General features: G+C 37.5%; 1 pseudogene; it reads left to right on the top strand.

Annotated features, from left to right (window-relative positions):
- Positions 1 to 852: 852 nt before the first annotated feature.
- LOC130040924 (elongin-C-like) lies at positions 853 to 1,260 on the top strand (annotated as a pseudogene).
- The last annotated feature ends 7,828 nt before the right edge of the window (positions 1,261 to 9,088 follow it).

Below are 9,088 nucleotides of genomic sequence, written 5' to 3'. Positions count from 1 at the left end.
GAATACAGAAACCTCTGAGATATTCTTGATTTTGTTTTCCTCTTCATAGTTTTACACACTCAGAATTGTTGCTTTGATCTCTTAAAAAAGATTTTTAAAATTAATTTAATTTTTATGCAGTTGTTCACAATATTTGAGTGCATTTAATATTCAAACACCAATACGCCACCATCACACCTTCTCACCACCATATTTCAAATGTTTCCATCCCAAACTTCAAACCCTGCCCTAATACAGAGCCAAAAGAATTACTTTTGTACTGCTAGTTTTGAATAATTCGCTATAAATGATGCCAAAATTGTTTCTTAGAGGAAAGTATGTCAAGGCCGTTGTATTTCACCCAGGAGTCATTAAGCACTTCTAGAACAGATTAGTAACATGTTGTTAATGTTTAGTTTTGTGTGCAATTCTGTCTGTCTTTCCATCTATCTTTCTGTATAATATATTTCCCTTAGATTGGATTCCTTATATTCTCTTTTTTATTTTTTAATGAATCACCATGAGGTTCAGTTACAGATTTGCAAACTTTCGTGACTACATTTTGGTTATAAAATGATCAAGTATGCATCTCTCTACCAGTGCCCATTCTCCACCAGCAATATTTCCAGTATCCCTCCTGCCACCCCCACACAATCTCTCCTACCTGCCTCTGTGGCAAACACTTTCCCTTTTGTCTCTCTCTCTTTTTGGGTGCTATGGTTTGCAATGCATGTAGTAAGTGGCCATCATGGTTGCTCTATAGTCTACTTTCAGCAGAAATCTAACATCCCAAGGGAGCCCTCCAAGAATCATTTAAATAGTGGTCCCTTCTTGGTGGGGCACGGGAGCGAGTGCGGCGGCTGCAGTGGCTGTGGTGACTGCGGAGCTGACAAGAAACTCCTAAATTGCCTCTGGGATTGAAGTAGAATTTCTTAAGAACATAATGGATGGAGAAGAGAAAACCTATGGTGGCTGTGAAGGCCCTGATGCTATGTATGTCAAATTAATATCCTCTGATGGCCAGGAGTTTATTGTAAAAGAGAACATGCATTAACATCAGGAACAATAAAAGCCATGTTGAGTGGCCCAGGTCAGTTTGCTGAAAATGAAACCAATGAAGTCAATTTTAGAGAGATCCCTTGACATGTGCTATTCAAAATGTGCATGTATTTCACCTACAAGGTTCCTTACACTAACAGCTCCACCGAGATTTCTGAATTCCCAATTACACCTGAAATTGCACTGGAAGGGCTGATGGCTGCGAATTTCCTAGATTGTTAAATAAAATAAATTATAATAAGCTGTTAACTTTTTTCAGTATTTAAATATCTGTAGTTCAGTTAGTAACTTTTCATATATATCATGTTGCCTGTGTGCAATTGAACTTTTAATGTTCATTGCCAAACAGATTATCTTCTGTTCTTTTGCATAGCAATCAGAGCTGACATTTGTTTGCTACATCAGTAAATTAAGGACATCTTCAAAAACTGAGAAATAAACTAATATGCCAATTCATAGGTGGTTTTGCCTTATATATTGATGTGATTTTTTTAATTAATGGTGGTACAGTAAATGCTAAAATTTAGGCATAAATGTACATGTTCTACAAGTAAATAATTGGCTCTGTATTTTTATGTTTTGTTTGTTTTTTAAACTACGCTGATCTTCTAGACATCATTAGTATCATTATTAGTTAAGCAAATGTTGCATTATAAACATTTTTATAACTTAGCCAAGACTTCAATTTTTTATAACTGTCAAAGACATAAGAGTTGAAATTTCTTGTCTGTCTTTTGATAAACTGCAGTATTGTTTAAATGTTTCGTGTCCTTTTGTTTATAGCTGCGATTTAAGGACTTGATTTAAAAGCAGTTTTGGAAGATTACTAGTCAGTTTTTGGAGCTAGTAACTGCATGTAGCCAACAGGTCAGCTACATGACTGATTAAATGTGCGTTGTTCATTTTAACCAATTCACAGTATGTACTTTACTATAGTTATTTCCCCCCAATATTCATTCTTCCATCGTTCCTTGTTGTGTTCACATTTTTGTATGTACGTATTAAGACTTAACCTCATTAGACTTTAAAAACTAGATTACCCTGAATTATTCTAATCTTCCTCTTTCCATTTCAATTATTTATGAGAAACATTTTGAGATATACAATGCAATGCTTACAATATACTTTGTTACACAAATCGTGTATTAAAATATATCATCCCAAATGAATATGACAATGATGATTGGTGGGTCTTTTACCCACAGGTAGTGTGAACTTAAACTTAATAAGGAGGTCATTAAGCTCTCCTACTAAATATACCAAAATATTAAAAACTATGACAGCATAGCTGATGAGAAGCTATGGTAAAAAAAAAGCACTGAACGTGAGTTTATATTTCTTTTATCTTGTAGTGACAACAATGATGTCATTATAGAGTCTATAAATTAAGCTTGGAACTTAGTTCTTCCAGATGGGTTTATTATGGACCAGGTTTTCTGGGAACTGCACCCATCAAGAACCAAGTCTCTACAAGCCTCCTGTGTGCGTAGGTCTGGGGAAACCCTGTGCATTCCTGTAATGCTTAGATGAGGCCAGAGCAAGGTTATAGAAACTTCAGAAAATTAAAAACCACCAAGAGTTATAAAATTAAATTTTACTCTTTAAAGACGTAATGTTGTACTTTCTAGTTTATGAAAGTAGTGAAGTAAACAATATACATGTTAATTGCATATATTTTAGTAACTTCATAAGACATACAGGTACATATTTTAATATAAAAGTCTCAAGATCAGAACTCTATTCTGTTACCTGGTGACAAGTAATGTCAATTAAAAAAAACTAAACTACCATCAGAACTGTCAAGGTGATAGCTAGAAATATTTTATTTAACCTTGGCCAATTAAGTGAGTTACTCTGTGTTAGATTCAGAAGTAATTCTAGGTTTAAAACATTGGACTAGAAGATTAGGAAAACCTGTATATCTTGCAAATGGTACTTGCATGTTAATAAAGACTCAAATGATTGAAACATTGGAACACTTCGTATTTGATCTTTTTGGCCTTTTTTTGAGGATTTATAAAATCAGGATATCTTCCCATAGTTATGTAATAGGAATTTTTTGATAAAATTTAAGAAATGATCTAAAAAAATGGTGGTCCCTTCTCTATTCCATCTGTTAGTCTCCCATCTGTTACATTATATTCCACAAATAAGTGTAGTCATTCTATGTCTGTCCCTCACTATCTGAATATTTCTCTTAGCATGACACTCTGTATATTGATTCACATATATGCAAATTTCATCATTTCATCTTTTCTAACAGATACATAGTAATCCATTCTATATATGTACCAAAGTTGTTTTTAACCAGTCATCTCTTCTCAGGGACTTGGATTTTTTTCCAGATTCTGGCTATTGCAAAGAGATCTGCAATGAATGCACAAGTGCAAATGTCATTTCTACTGGAATTCTTTGCATCTCCAGGATATATTCCCAGAAGTGGTATTGTGGGGTCAAATGGGAGCTCAATGTTTAGATTTTTTTGAGAAATGTGCATATTGTTTACCAAAAAGGCGGCGCCAGTCAGCATTCCCATCAGCAGAGAAAGAGAGTGCCCTTTGATCCACATACATGCCAGCACTGGTTACTTTTGTTCTTTTGGATATATGCCAGTTTCTTTGGTGTGACATGGTATCTTTTTGTTTTCATCTGCATCTCCCTGATGATTTGTGATGAAGAGCATTTTTTCATGTGCCTTTTGGCCATTCAGTTTTCCCCTCTGAGAAAGTTTCTGTTTATTTCATTGCCTTATTTTCTGATGGGATGGAGGATTTCTTACTGTAGAGTTCAACCAGTTCCTTGTATACCCTTGATATTCACCCCTTATCAGATGGGTATTGGGTGAATATCCTTTATCATTCTGTAAACTGTCTTTGTACTCTGCTCACCTATTCTTTTGAGGCATATAGGCTACTTAGTTTAAGAGAGTCACATTAGTGTATCAATGTTTCCACTTGCTTGTTCAGTGGCATGTCACCTTTGACGATACTTTTTATTTTCAACAACGTGGACGATATTGCTGACCTTCTCTTCAATGGACCTTACGGATTCAGATCTGAAGCTGAGGTTCTTTAATCCATTTTTTTTTCTTTTTTTATTAGTGAAAAACCATGAGGTACAGTTATAGGCTTACAAATTTTGTGCTTGGGTTTCAGTTATACAATGATCAAGTGCCCATCCCTCCACCAGTGCCTGTCATCCATCCCCATGGGTCCCAGCATCCCCCCCCTCATTCCCCCCCCCGTCCCATCCTGCCTCTGTGGCAGGGTATTCCCCCTTGTTCTCTCTCTCTTCTTTTGGGTACTGTGTTTTGCAAGAGAGGCATTGAGTGGCAATCATGTTTGGTCTATCGACTACTTTTAGCATGCTTCTCCCACCCTGGGAGGACCCTGACAACACCCTTCATTTGGTACTCTCTTCTCTATCTGAGCTTCCTTTTCACCTAGAGCCTGTGGCTGGCCTTCAAGTCATGGAGTAAAATTCCTGGTACTAATCTCAGTCATTCCTGGTGTTACTCTCCCTTTTTGTTGCTTTATGTTCCCCAGATGAATGCAATCTTTCTGTGTCTATCCCGCTCTTTCTGACTCATTTCGCTTAACATGATACTTTCCATGTAGTACCACTTGTATGTAAATTTCATAACTTCATCTTTTCTAACAGCTACATAGTACTCCATTGTGTAAATGTACCAAAGTTTCTTTAACCAGTCATCTGTTCTTGGGCACTCAGGTTTTTCCCAGATTCTGACTATTGTAAAGAGTGCTGCAATGAACAAACAATTGCAGATGTCACTTCGACTATACCTTTTTGCCTCTCTGGGATATATTCCTAGGAGTGCTATAGCTGGGTCAAATGACAGATCAAATTCTAATTTTTTGAGAGTTGTCCATACTGTTTTCCAAAAGGGTTGGACCAGCCGGCATTCCCACCAGCAGTGAAGGAGGGTCCCTTTCTCGCCACATCCGCGCCAGCACCGGTTGCTTTTGTTCTTGTGGATGTGGGCCAGTCTCTGTGGTGTGAAATGATATCTCATTGTGGTTTTGATCTGCATCTCTCTGATGATTAGTGATGTAGAGCATTTTCTCATGTGCCTTTTTGCCATTCGAATTTCTTCTTTGCAAAAGTTTCTGTTCATTTCCTCACCCCATTTTTTGATGGGGTTGGGTGATTTCTTCTTGTGGAGTTTAACCAGTACCTTGTATATCCTTGATATCAACCCCTTGTCGGATGTGTACTTGGTGAATATCCTTTCCTATTCTGTAGGCTGTCTTTGTATTTTGGTCAATGTTTCTTTTGAGGTGCAGAAGCTTCTTAGTTTAAGATAGTCCCATTTGTCTATCTCTGTTTTCACTTGCTCGGCCAGTGGCATGACATCTTTGAAGATACCATTAGCTTCAATATCATGGAGAGTTTTGCCGACTTTGTCTTCAATAAACATTATGGATTCCGGTCTGATGTTGAGGTCATAAATCCATTTTGATCTTACTTTTGTGCATGGTGTTAGGCAGAGATCTGAGCCCACTTTTTTGCATGTAGCCGTCCAATTTTGCCAGCACAGTTTGCTGAAGAGGCTTTCCCTGCTCCATTTCACTTTTCTTGCCCCATTATAAAAAATTAGATGATTATATGTTTCGGAGGAAATGTCAGTATATTCAACTCTGTTCCATTGTTCTGCAGCTCTGCTTTTGTTCCAGTACCATGCTGTTTTAATTATTACTGCTTGTAGTAGAGTTTGAAGTTAGGGAGGTTGATTCCTCCCATTTTCTTTTTCCCAAGAATTGCTTTAGCTATTCATGGGGGCTTATTGTTCCATATAAATTTCAGAAGTGTTTGCTCCATTTCTTTGAAGAATGTCATGGGTATCCTTATAGGGATTGCATTGAATTTGTACAGTGCTTTGGGGAGTATTGCCATTTTGATGATGTTGATTCTCCCCATCCATGAACAGGGGATATTTTTCCATTTCCTCGTGTCCTCTTTTATTTCCTGAAGTAGCGTTTTGTAGTTTTCTTTGTACAAGTCCTTCACTTCCTTAGTTAAGCTGATTCCTAGATACTTGATTTTCTGGGGCACAATTGTGAATGGGATTGTTTTCTTGATGTCACTTGCTTCTCTTTCACTATTTGCGTATAGGAATGCCATGGATTTTTGGGTATTGATTTTATAGCCTGCCACTTTACTATACAAGCCTATTGTTTCTAGGAGTTTCTTGGTAGAGGTTTTAGGGTTCTCTAAGTATAGTATCATGTCATCTGCGAATAGTGAGAGCTTAATTTCTTCTTTCCCTATCTGGATGCCCTTAATATCTTTTTCTTGCCTAATCGCTATTGCAAGTACTTCCAGTACTATATTGAACAGTAGTGGAGAGAGTGGGCATCCTTGTCTGGTCCCTGACCTTAGGGGGAAGGGTCTCAGTTTTTCCCCATTGAGGATGATGTTTGCTGTAGGTTTGTGGTAGATGGCTTTAACTATATTGAGGAAAGTCCCCTCTATCCCCATTTTGGCAAGGGTTTTCATCATGAATGGGTGCTGGATCTTGTCAAAAGCTTTCTCTGCGTCTATTGATATGATCATATGATTTTTATCTTTTCTTTTGTTGATATGATGGATTATGTTGATTGATTTCCGAATGTTGAACCATCCTTGCATCCTTGGGATGCATCCCACTTGGTCATGATGTATGATCTTTTTGATGAGTTGTTGTATTCTATTGGCTAGTATTTTGTTGAGAATCTTCGCATCCGTGTTCATCAGGGATATTGGCCTGTAGTTTTCTTTTCTTGTGGTGTCTTTGTTTCCTTTTGGTATTAGAGAGATATGGGCTTCAGAGAAGCTGTTTGGGAGAGTTTCTGTTTTTTCAATTTCCTGGAAAAGCTTGAGAAGAATTGCCAATAGGTCCTCTTTAAATGTTTGGAAAAATTCGCTAGTAAATCCGTCTGGGCCTGGGCTTTTGTTTTTGGGAAGACTTTTGATTACAGTTTCAATTTCCTTAATGTGAATAGGTCTATTCAGGTACTCTATATCTTCTTGATTCAGCTTTGGGAGATGGTAGAAATCCAGGAATTTATCCATTTCTTCCAGGTTCTCGTGTTTCGTGGCATAGAGACTTTCAAAGTAGTCTCTGATGATCTCTTGAATTTCTTTAGTTTCTGTTGTGATATCCCCATTCTTATTTCTGATTCGATTTATTAGGGTTATCTCTCTCTGTTTCTTTGTGAGTGTTGCTAGTGGTTTATCTATCTTATTTATTTTCTCAAAGAACCAGCTCTTGGTTTCATTGATCTTTCGGATTGTTTCTTTGTTTTCCATGTCGTTGATTTCTGCTCTAAGTTTTATGATCTCTTTCCTTCTGCCTGATTTAGGCTCTTTCTGTTGATCCTTTTCTAAGGTCTTGAGCTGTGAGGTCAAATTGTTTATGTGCATCATTTCTATCGACTTAAGATAGGCTTGCAGAGCTATAAATTTTCCCCTTAATACAGCTTTCGCTGCATCCCGTAAGTTCTGGTAGTTTGTGTCTTCATTCTCATTTGTTTCCAGGTATCTTTTGATTTCATCCTTGACTTCGTTCCTGACCCACTCATTGTTCAGCATCGAGTTGTTTAATTTCCAGGTGTTTGATTTGGTTCTCCGTGTCTGTGTGTGATTCACTTCTATCCTCAGTGCATCATGGTCTGAAAAGATGGCTGATACTATTTCTATCTTCTTGATTCTGTTGAGGTATGTTTTGTGTCCTAGCACATGGTCTACTTTGGAAAATGTTCCGTGCGTGCTGGAGAAGAATGTGTATTCTTTCTTTTTGGGGTGTAAAGCCCTGTATAAGTCCATAAGCCCTTTCTCTTCTATTACTTCTTTCAAAGCCAATAATTCCTTGCTGGGTTTTGTTCGTGTTGATCTATCCAGAGGTGATAAGGCGATGTTGAAGTCTCCAAGTACTATTGTGTTGGTAGTGATGTCCTCCTTAAAATCTGTTAGCAGTTGTTTTAAAAATCTTTAATCCATTTTGATCTAACTTTTGTGCATGATATTAGGTAGAGGTCTGATTCCCCCCCCCCGCCTTTTTCCATGTAGCTGAGCAGTTTTGCCGGGTTCAAGCCGTGGAGCAGACCTCCTGGTAATAATCTAGATATTCTTCGGTGTTTTGTCCCATTCCGTTATTTAATGATGAGTGCAGGCTTTCTATGTATGTCCATCTCTTTCTGGCTCATTTCACCTAGCATGATATTGACTGTATTGAACTACTTGTATGTAAATTTTATGACTTCATCCTTTCTAAAAGCTGAGGTGTATTCCATCGAAGGATAGAGTATTCTTGTTGAAGCAATCGTTTCATTGATTTTTTCCACTATAACCCCCATTGTCTTTGGGCTAGGACGGTTTCCTTTGATAAGTTTGCTGCAAAACTAAGGGATGCTCCATTTTATGTGATTTCCTTCTTTGGCCTTTCTGCTTGCAGAATTATGTCTCTATTTCTGATATCCGTCATTCTGAATATGATATCTTGCAGTCTCTTTATTAGGGTCTCTTTTAGCAGGTACCTTTCAAGATCCTTGGATGTGGATGTCTGCATTCTTCAGCTTTGGGAAATTCTCAGCATTGATGTCCTTAACAGTTGCTACTTCATTGGGGTTGCCTCCCCGTTCTTCTGAATCTTTGATAATTCTTATGTTGTTCCTCTGAAATTCATCCCCTAGGTCTCTGATTCACATTAGCTATTTTGAGGTCCTTTCCCATTATATGTTGTTGCCTGTATGCATTATGCAGCTCATCTTGAAGCTCACTGATTCTCTTTTCAGTGGTCGACATTCTACTGTTGAGCGTGCACACTCTGTTTTTAATTTCATCTCCTGAATCCTCTATTAATGACACATGTTTGTTGCTTTCTTATTTCTGCTTTCATTGCTTCCTCATTTTATTGGCTGTCCATTCCACTGTTTCTTTCATGGATTTCTTTAAATTACTGGCTGCCTGGTCCATGGTTTCTTTGAGTTCAATAAACATCCTCAACATTTCATCTCTGAATTCTTTATTGGAGAGATTGTATTAGTTGATA

The sequence above is a fragment of the Sorex fumeus genome, unplaced genomic scaffold (assembly GCF_029834395.1).
Source record: "Sorex fumeus unplaced genomic scaffold, SorFum_2.1 ptg000095l, whole genome shotgun sequence".
NCBI lineage: Eukaryota > Metazoa > Chordata > Mammalia > Eulipotyphla > Soricidae > Sorex > Sorex fumeus.
This window is presented reverse-complemented; position numbering and strand designations above follow the sequence as displayed.